The 9,862-nt window shown below is 38.0% G+C and overlaps 1 non-coding gene across 1 annotated transcript; it reads right to left on the reverse strand.

The window, feature by feature from the left end:
* Positions 1 to 1,130: 1,130 nt before the first annotated feature.
* Positions 1,131 to 1,266, reverse strand: LOC130734953 (small nucleolar RNA snoR143). The gene has a single exon (XR_009018285.1). It is a non-coding gene; the product is annotated as a small nucleolar RNA snoR143 (small nucleolar RNA).
* Between the last annotated feature and the right edge of the window lie 8,596 nt (positions 1,267 to 9,862).

Raw genomic sequence — 9,862 nt, forward strand, 5'->3', positions numbered from 1 at the left:
TTTACTGGGTTTCTCTGCCATTTTGCTTTGTCTTTTACCTGAAATTAGAGATCCATAGTCGAAAAGACGATGATAATTGATCAGAAAAAGAAAGAAAAGATGAGCCTATGCACATGATATGTGAGGGAATAATTAGCGTGATCTTCAGTTAGATTTTGGTCGCATGTATAATTAATCTCTATTGCATGACACATATATACTAATATACTGATACGAATAAGCTATCATATACACACTTTACACAGTGATGGAAACTGCACAAAACCAAGTCAAAATCCCCCTACCCTTCCCTCAATCAACCTAAATCAATTACTAAAACAGAGGGGAAACAGAACTTGATTTACCGGACTGGGGACGACGACAACCACAAGCGGCACAGCTAGTGGCGGAACCAGAAATTTTGTGAAGCCTGGGCAAATTTTAGAACCGCAAATCCACACGTACCACAATATATAAATAGTTATAAACCAAAATAAAAAAAAAAAGACTCGCTATTTTACCAACAAAAGTATAGCTAACCCGGGTTCCATTTCATTTACACATGACACGTCCAAGAAGACAATACAAGATTAGAAAAAATGGAACATATCAATAGTGTGCTAAGTAAAACCACGAGGCAAATGCCCTATCCGAGTCTTCTTTGCGGTAAATGTTCGAAGAATATCAACGTCATTAAGTGAGTGCAAGCCAGCATGGTTCCATTCCATAATCCATTGATTAAAAACATTTCACATTTGCACTTGCAGCAAGTCAAGGTTCCATACTTCCTCCATTGATAATTCAAAATTGCAGCAAAGTACCATAACTGTAACTTCCATAGTTGATAGTTCCATTGAGTCAAAACTGCAGCAACAACAACTCTCTTGTCTCCATTGATTCAAAATTGCAGTAACAACAACTCTCCAAAATACTAAATTTTAAAGGTTAAAATGCAAGTTTGTCCAATTTTGTGACTTATCCAATCTTTTATTCAAAGTACAACAGATTATGCAGATGTAGCAAACATTTCAATCGGATGTGAAACCTCTTACCCTCCAACCTCAAGAACTTTGTCAAATAACACAATTCACATTATTTGAGGAAAAATAAGAGTCCAAATTCAATCTAATTAGGGGCTAAAACAAGGATGAAAATGTGAGATGGAATCAGTAGATAAGCGAGGTAAGAAAACTCACCATCTGTGGATACCATCACTAAGGTTGTCTGGCCGCTGCCCAATCAAAACACACTCACAATATTTCTAAGAAATATATGTTCCTCAAAAACAAGCAGTGGATCTAATCAAGCATTTTCTATGTGCACTGAGCTTTCAAGTAGAAAATAACATCAAAATGTTTCCACATTCAAAACGCAATCAGTGCGAAACAAGTTAAAAAAAAAAAGTCAGACTCAAAACAAAGCAAAACAAGAAAATCAGAAGGGTTCAGGGCTCATATCAAGTGTATAGTTTGAAACTCAATCACTGGGAAACACCTAATTCAATTTTGCTTGGATAGTAAATCATTACATTTAACGTTGTATGAATCATTGAATTCATGAATTGGATAGTTAATTTAAACAAGGACAATGGAAGAACTATTGGAAGAACAGAAGAACTGGTACCTGCGACTCAGTGACAGCGAGCAGGAAATGGAAGCAGCAGCAGGGGCCCAACCCTAAACCCGCGTTCACTTATCACTGGCGTGAGAGTCTGAGAGAGAAGAGGATGCGCGACGGCGGGTGGCGGCCAAACGGACGAGGAAGGAGGAGAAAGTGGGTTCAGGCCATGGGTGATGGGTGAGAAAGTGAGAGAGGTGGGTGGATCATCGGGTATTCGGGTGGGTGGGGCAGTTTTGTTTTTTTGTTTTAGGGATGCTGGGGTGAGAAGATGGGCCAGGCTGTTTAAGTGATTGCCTTGTGTTTTTGCCCAGGCTGACCCTAAAAAAAAACAGTTTTTTTTTTCTTTGGACCAAATTAAAATTTTTTGTCTGGGCCTTCCGAGCCCTAAATCCGCCCCTGGGCACGGCGACGGCAACCACTGAATATTCGGTGACGGCAACCAAGAAACAGAGGGGACACAGAACTACGACGACAACAACCTCAAGCGGCACGACGATGGCAACCATTGAATATCCGACGACTGCAACCATTGAACAGAGGGGGAACTACGACAGACGTGAACCTGAGACGGTGAGAGGAAGAGGTTTGGGTTTGCCTCACGTCTCCCTCTTTTTTAACCATTTTTTTTCCAAAAGGGCCCGACGGCCGAAGTAAATTTTTTTTTGCCCGGAGCCAGGCCTTAAATTCGCCACTGCATATCATACAAGTCCAGAAGTGTTGTACTAAAATTTTTGAAATACGAATCCTGAAGAAGATTCATAGCTACAAGTTTAAAAGTACTGTAGCGGAATTTTTTAAAAATATAAATTATGAAGACTCATAGCTTTCAAATCCAGGGTGGCAGAGGACAATACAACCACGTTGTTTTTTGCTTAAGTTCGAACCACTTTGTGAATTAATCCATAAATTCTTGTTACAGATTTTGTTTCACATGGGAGAGCACATTCCTTTCTTCTGTATGCATAAATTAGAACTCTTTTGATAGAGAAAAATAAATTTACTTTAGATTTAACTTAAATAAATGGTGTCTTTTAGGATTAAATTATCAATTTAAGGAGAAAGTTTTGATACATTCTGTAACATCCCAATTTTTAACATAATTTATAAATATAAATTACTATCATTTAACCTTTAAAAGAATTTGCTAAACCTTAAAAATTAAATAAATGTAAATTAATATAAATAATTATATTGTTGGTCTTGTGAAGTTTTTTCTAAAAATTTATTAATAATAATTTACTAATATGAATAGTAAGTGTTCTTTTTAGAATTATCTTAGAATTCTTAAAAGATAACATTATATTCTAAAAAAAATACAAAGGATTAAAATATCTATATTAAAATAATAATATCAAATAATATATATATATATATTTATTAAATATCTTTAATTAAGAAAGACATTAATTTTGCAATTATAGAAAAGAGGCCACGTGGATTCTTTTTAGTGATTTTTTTTACCAAGTATCTATAGTTTTTTTTTTTGTACCAAAAACAATACATACACAACCACTACATATGCCAAACTATGCCCAATACAATTCCTTCAAAACACATAAATACATTAATAGACCCCCTCCTTGTAAGCCAAAAAATTCAACATTCAATCCCACTGCCTTGAACCTTTAATTCCACAAACTCAGCCTTGATAAACCAATTTTGAATTAAATCACCCCCTGCAAAACCGAGAGAAAAAGAATGAACCCAAAGGCTTTAAACATTTGCAGCAGTGATACACACTCCTCTGCACCAACACTTCAAGAAACAAAACAAACATCCCCATTTCAAAGCCATGACCCCTGCGCCAAACATCACCAATCAGCAATAAAAACACCACCAATTTGCCAAGTCTGCCACGAATTTCTTCATCAGGACAACATGCTCCTTCATAAGTTGCAAGACAGCACCATGAACTGTTTCAGTAAACACAGCTACACAATAGTCCCAACATGCCACACTTGCTTGCACACCCCCAATCAATAAAAACTAGCTGAACACACAAGAAAAATGCCAACCTGCCACACTTGCACACCTGCACCCGAAGAAGCCAGTAGAAAATAACAGCAAACAACACACACACCACCATCATCTCAAAACAACCCAACACCTCCCCCCACCTCAAACAAAAAAGCACTCCCTCTAGCTTACCAAACCCGTCACGCCATCCCCAACAGACACAAGCACCAACATACCCAAACAAATCCCAACCACCCTGCCAAGAAAAACAGAGACCCGAAACTTGATTCACCCCAAACTAAATCCACACCAGTAAGACCCGCACACATAGAGCCAAGAGCCCACAACACGCTCCAGAATAAGCTTGGTTTCTTGGAACAAGACCACTTCAGGATTTACCCGCTTTAAAGCCTACATTACCGCTCTCCGCTTAGGTGATCTTCCCAACCCCCTGACATTCCCAGCCACCCACTGCCGAGCCATAGCACAACTCAACTAGAGCCACGAAACTGACGAGCTATGCCCTGAATGGCCACGGACAATCAAACAATAAACCCGCCTGCAGACTTCGAATATAAGCCCGTCGAGTTTGTACTCCAACCTCTCCTTGCCAATCACCAGAACACAAGTCTAACTGTGTATCAGCAACCTGTGAAAATTGTATCCCCTCTAAAACTGAAGCTGATTTCCTAGGTCTCCCACGCTGCTTCTCTGGTGACTCTGTCCCTCTCGGATCTTTTATTTAACGCGGCCTCCCCCGTCTCCTCTTCTCAAGACTCACCCCACCATCCAATTTACGTTGACTCTTAGTTGCAGCAAGAGGTCGTTCATCAAATAACTCGAGCTTTTGAGCCTCACAATCAGATACAACCTCAATTTCTTCTATCTCGTGTTCCCCAATCCCCATAATGCACCTCACCACACTGGCCAATTCCCTCAATTTCTTCCAATGTTTTAATCACTTGCACAGGAGAATTTGGGCCCCACAAAAGAGTTGTTTTTTTTCCAACAAGACTCCCCTGTTTTTCAATCAGGAAAATTTTGAGACACTTACGTTCAAAACTATGATATACTTCTGATGAAAAAAACTTGGCCCACCCAAATAACCCCTGAGAAACCTCATTCAAATTCTCCACATACCACCTCTGCCATTCAATGCTACAATTACGCCTATTATTAGTGGGAAAATAAATTTCACACTGGTCCGCTAATCCATTTTGAATTTGAGGCAATTCCCTAATCTCCTCCTCACTGTAACCGTCTTCAATCAAATCGCGAATCTGATGGCTTGATAGCTGAGTAACGGTTTTTGACTTCTCCACCATGACCGTTTGAACTTGAATCTCCTAACCCGCCCCTTCCAACACCGGTGAGCCACCGTCACCCACCTTAGAATCATCTCCAAAACCCCAAGCTGCGTCATACATCGGAGAATTATCATCGACAGCAAAGCTAAAATATCTTTAATTACAATAATATAATATGAATTATCTTAATCCAAAGGCCACGTGGTGGCATCAGATGATTCACTTTAACAAAAATCTTCACCTTTTGGAAGCAAACACAAGCCACGTGGTGAGAAACAACAATAGAAAATAATTAATCTAGGTAAATATCTCTAACTTTACAAAAGATCTTTGGTTAAAATAAAATAAAAATGGTGCAAATGCACCGACTTACCTGGGCTATAAATAGGCTAATAGGAGGTTGGCATTTCACAAGAACTTAGAATTGAAGGGAAGAGTGAGTTGAGTGGCAGAGAGAAACTGGGAAGTAAGGATTAGGGAAGAATACATTTATTAGGTGATTAAGAATTAGTAAAATGAGAGTAAGAGATTGTGTGTGAGAGACGAGACAAAGGAAATAGGAGGAGTGAAGAAATAGAGAACGAGACAAAGGAAATAGGAGGAGTGAAAAAGTAAATTAGGTGATAATTATATCTACTCACTTTTAATTAAATCTACTCTATATTTTTATAAGTATATCTAGCCAGTTTTAACTATGAGTTTATAATTACATATACTCTCTTTTATTTATCTCAACTTTACTTAATCATGTCTACTTTATTAATTAGAACTACTATCTTTTGATCAGTCTATTCCCTTTTAATTTTAAGTTTTCTGTTTTATATTCCTAGCATTAACTTTTATTAATATAGTTTGTTATTATTCTGATGCCTTGAAATGGTCGGCTCTGCCGCCTCTCTCTAGTTATTTAAAAAGTTCAGCTTATTACTATTTAGTTGTTTTATCTTAAATGAAAATGGACATAGACGATTTTTCTACCGTTTTAATTTCATTTAGTATTTTAAACTTTGTACAATCTCAGTTTGACTTATATGATACCACTTAAGAGATCATGTAACATTGTGGGGCAAACCTGGTGACCTTAAGATGACCAATATAGGCAAATCCCGGATGTTATGTTAAGAACAACACTGCAAGGCAAACCTGGATACTCAAAGGTCGGATCCAGTTGAAAGGCAAATCCTGGGTGTTAAGACATAAGTATGAAATGTTTAATTAAAACACTTTAAGTGAAATGATCCTCCAGCAGTTGAGGTGATCTAGTTGCATAGTTCTTGGAACACAGGTTCCTTGGCAGGGAGACGCCCTTGCATTCGGATAGAGCTCTAAGCCGCAGTTGGAATATTCAAAAGTGGTCGAAGGGCCAAGAAAAGCAAGTGATAACAATGAATTAAGGAATGATCTTTAATTTGAAAGAGATTTCACTATGTTATTTTCATTGGTGAAGCTAGTAGTTATTTTTAAAATGTTTACTATTGATATAACTACTTAATTTATGTTTATGTAAGTTTTTCTCGTTTTTGGAGTGGATATTGTTCTCACTGAGAATTGTAAAATTCTCATTCCTTTACTTTCATGTTTTTTTTTTCAGAGAAAGAAAACAACTCACTTGAGACATTCCCGATAGTAGACGAATGTATGTGTCATGCACGCAGGATCACAAGTAGTTAGTTAGAGACACATCAGGTAGTCGGATCATGGTCACAGTGTAGGTCACCACGTGTATTAGAAGTCTTTAAATTATTTTTATGACTCTGATAATGTACCTTTTTGAAAGAATTACTAAAAAATAAATATTATTTGTCCACTCGATTTTTAATATTTAAGTATTTCAACACAATTATGATTATTTTCTTTTACACATTATTTTAAATATATGTACTTTATAGTGTATAAAATTAGGGGTGTTACACATTCCCGCTTATGTATTTTTTTCATTAATTTCATTCTTACATGTTTTCTCTTTTTTTTTATCACATCAGATATTTTTGCCAAAAATCATTTAGCAGTTTTTGAGAGCTTGTAAGATTGGTTGCAGGACTTGCTTCGTGAGTCCTCCCATGTTATGTGTGCCTCCCTTGGGTGGATGTCCACAAAACATTCATGTCCTCTAATATTGTTCGTGCGTTTCTTTCCTGTGAGTTGGATTGTCGCGTGGCTACCATGCTAGTGCAATGGGGCCCCTCTTTGCTTGGTGGCATTGTGCTCAATGTTGATGGTACTATTCTGAGAAATTCAAGGAGGTGGCTTTGGTGGTTGCCTCCGCTGGCCTAGTGGAGAGTGGATTGGAGGTTTCTTTGGCTACTTCCATGACCCTTCAATTCTCCATCTAGGGCTTTTAGCTCTCTTTCATGGCTTGGCGAAAGCTCGGGACAAGGGTTTTCGTATAGTGTATGGCTCGTTAGATGCCCTATCTTTGGTTAGAAGTGAGCCTTCTTGTTGCCATAGATATGCTTCGCTCATTTGCACATTAAGGATTCGTTGAGACGACCTTGAAAAATAGAGATGATCCTTACTTTGAGAGAGGGTAATGCTTGTGCTGATTTGTTGGCCAAGCATGGTGCGCATCAAGGTGAGCCTTTGGTCTCCATTTCATCCCCTCTTGTGTGCATGGGAGTGTTGCTGCTGGCTAATGAGTCTGGAGTCTCATTTGTGAGGCCTTAGTTCGAGGCTCGCCTGCGTTTTTTGTTTGTTTGTTTTTTTGCTTTTTTCCTTTCCCTTTTGTACAAAAAAAAAAGAGAGCTTGTGATGACCTATGACATATAAAGAGGTCTAAAGTAAAGAAATCTAGGAAAGCTCTTGAGATTCTAGTAGCTCATTTGCTTAGAATCTAAGAATTTGGGGTTTGAGGATACTAAGAATTTTAGAGTCTTATATATTGAGTATTAAAATCTTAGAAGAATCATTATTTTCTTTTATGATTGTATTTTTTTATTAAATGTTTCTCATTTTATTCGGGTTGTACTTTGACCCAATTAGTAGTAGATTTTAGGAGAGACTTTACTGGGTCTAGTACCATTTTGGACTCCATCTTATGTTATCAATATACCATTTTGAAAGAGTGTTATTATTTCATTGTTTAAGGATGGAGGAAAAGATCGAATGGAAGGTGACGAAATTGTTCATTCACATCCCATTTCTTACCATCAATACAAGTGTTTCGAAAGATGGTTTATTCAATGTAAATTCACTTTATAAGCAGATTCAGAGCAGGAACCTGACAGAGGTTCCTAGCTCTTCAAGTACCAGTTCCTATCCATGGAGCAAGATTTGGAAGCTAAAGGTACCTAATAAAATGAGACATTTTCTTTTTCACTGGTCAATAACTCGATACCTTGTAACTTAGCTAGAAGCGGTTCATGACTGTTGTGGCTATAGCGTTGGAGACGCTTCTAAGACACTGTACCATATTTTTATACATTGTGAATGGTCATAGAGGTGTTAGTTCATATCTGGTTGAGGGCAGCTGGTATCACATACGTGCGTGAATTGTTGCCTGGTATTCTAGCTTTGAGTGACGTCAAAATTGCAGGCTCTGTTGTCATGCTAGCTTTGGCAATCTGGAAGCAACGAAATAATGCGATTTTTAATCAGGAAGCAGTGGGGATTCTGGATACCATAAACATGGCCAACGAACTTTGGACTGAGTAGCGTGATGCTTCAGATAGGAGATCAGAGCCTTGTAGGAGCGGAAGCTCTAGCAGTGTGAGCTCGTAGACTTGTTGGATTAAACCAGCAGAAGGGATTCTCAAGGTTAATATCGTTGGTGGTTGGACTCGAAGTGGAGGCTAGGAGGCTGCCATGGTAATTCGAGATCACATGGGTGAGTGCCTGTACGCCGAAAATGTCTTCTCCCACCACCAAGTTGATCCTATTGTCCTGGAAGCTATGGCCCTTAGATACGCCTTAATGAAGGTGGACCAGTTAGAGTTGGATACGGTAGTGATCGAAATTGATTCACAAGTTGTGGTAATGTGCTTCTTCAACCATAAGGTGAACACATTGATAACGCCCTTGATTAAGGATTGCAAAATGCTTGCCTCTCAGCTTCCCTCCTTTGGGTTAGTGCATGTGAAAAGAGTGGGAAATAAGATAGTTCATTTGTTAGCTTCTTGGCTCTAGATTACCCCAACATGTGTTGGTGGGAGAATTTTCCAGCTCAGATGAGTTCAGCTCTATAAGCTGATGTAATTTCCATTATCAATTTATATAAGTAGAACTTCCCGTAAGAAAAAAGTAAATGTAATATATCAGTAAAAAAAGTTATAACTTATTTTGTTGTATGTTCATTATCCAAACAATGAAATGCTAAATTTGTTTCATTTCATTATAAAATATCCAAACAATAAAAAAAAGATTTTTTTCATTTTTTTTTGGGTCCTTTGGCCATCAGTTTCCACGGACCCACGTGACTAATCTGGCTCGGGATACAGTAGTGAAGTCTCTAGCCACAAAGGTATTATTTTTTACCTCAGAGGGGATCGAACCCGGGCCAGAAGCCTAGGCGAAATCCCTTAAGGAAATGCACATTCACCACTTATGCCACCCTTCTGTTCTATCACATGCTATTATATCAAAAGAAACCAAAGGTAACTAATTCAAACACTGCTTCATACTATTGCTACGAAACCTATAATGATAGATCTTGTTTATTTTTGCAGAAAAAGGGATTAAAAAAATGCAGTAGATGCAAGCAGTATGGACATTATAAAACCAGATGCAAGAACATCCCAGAGTTAATTGTAATGCCTCAGCCCCGCTCTCTTCCTGGGATTGTTTTAAGGGAGTCTGTCAATCCTAATGTCACAGCCCCACTCACTCTTAATTCTGGAAAAATGGATTTCTCTTGTAAGAACTATGAACCTGAGTTATTCTAAATGAGAAAATGATATATTAATCCTTGAAACAAGAGAGAGAGAGAGAGAGAGAGAGAGAGGGGGGGGGGGGACAAATCATGTTCTTTATTAATCAATTAAATGATGTACAAGTAATTACAAGGA

The sequence above is a fragment of the Lotus japonicus genome, chromosome 1 (assembly GCF_012489685.1).
Source record: "Lotus japonicus ecotype B-129 chromosome 1, LjGifu_v1.2".
In the NCBI taxonomy this organism is placed as follows: Eukaryota; Viridiplantae; Streptophyta; class Magnoliopsida; order Fabales; family Fabaceae; genus Lotus; species Lotus japonicus.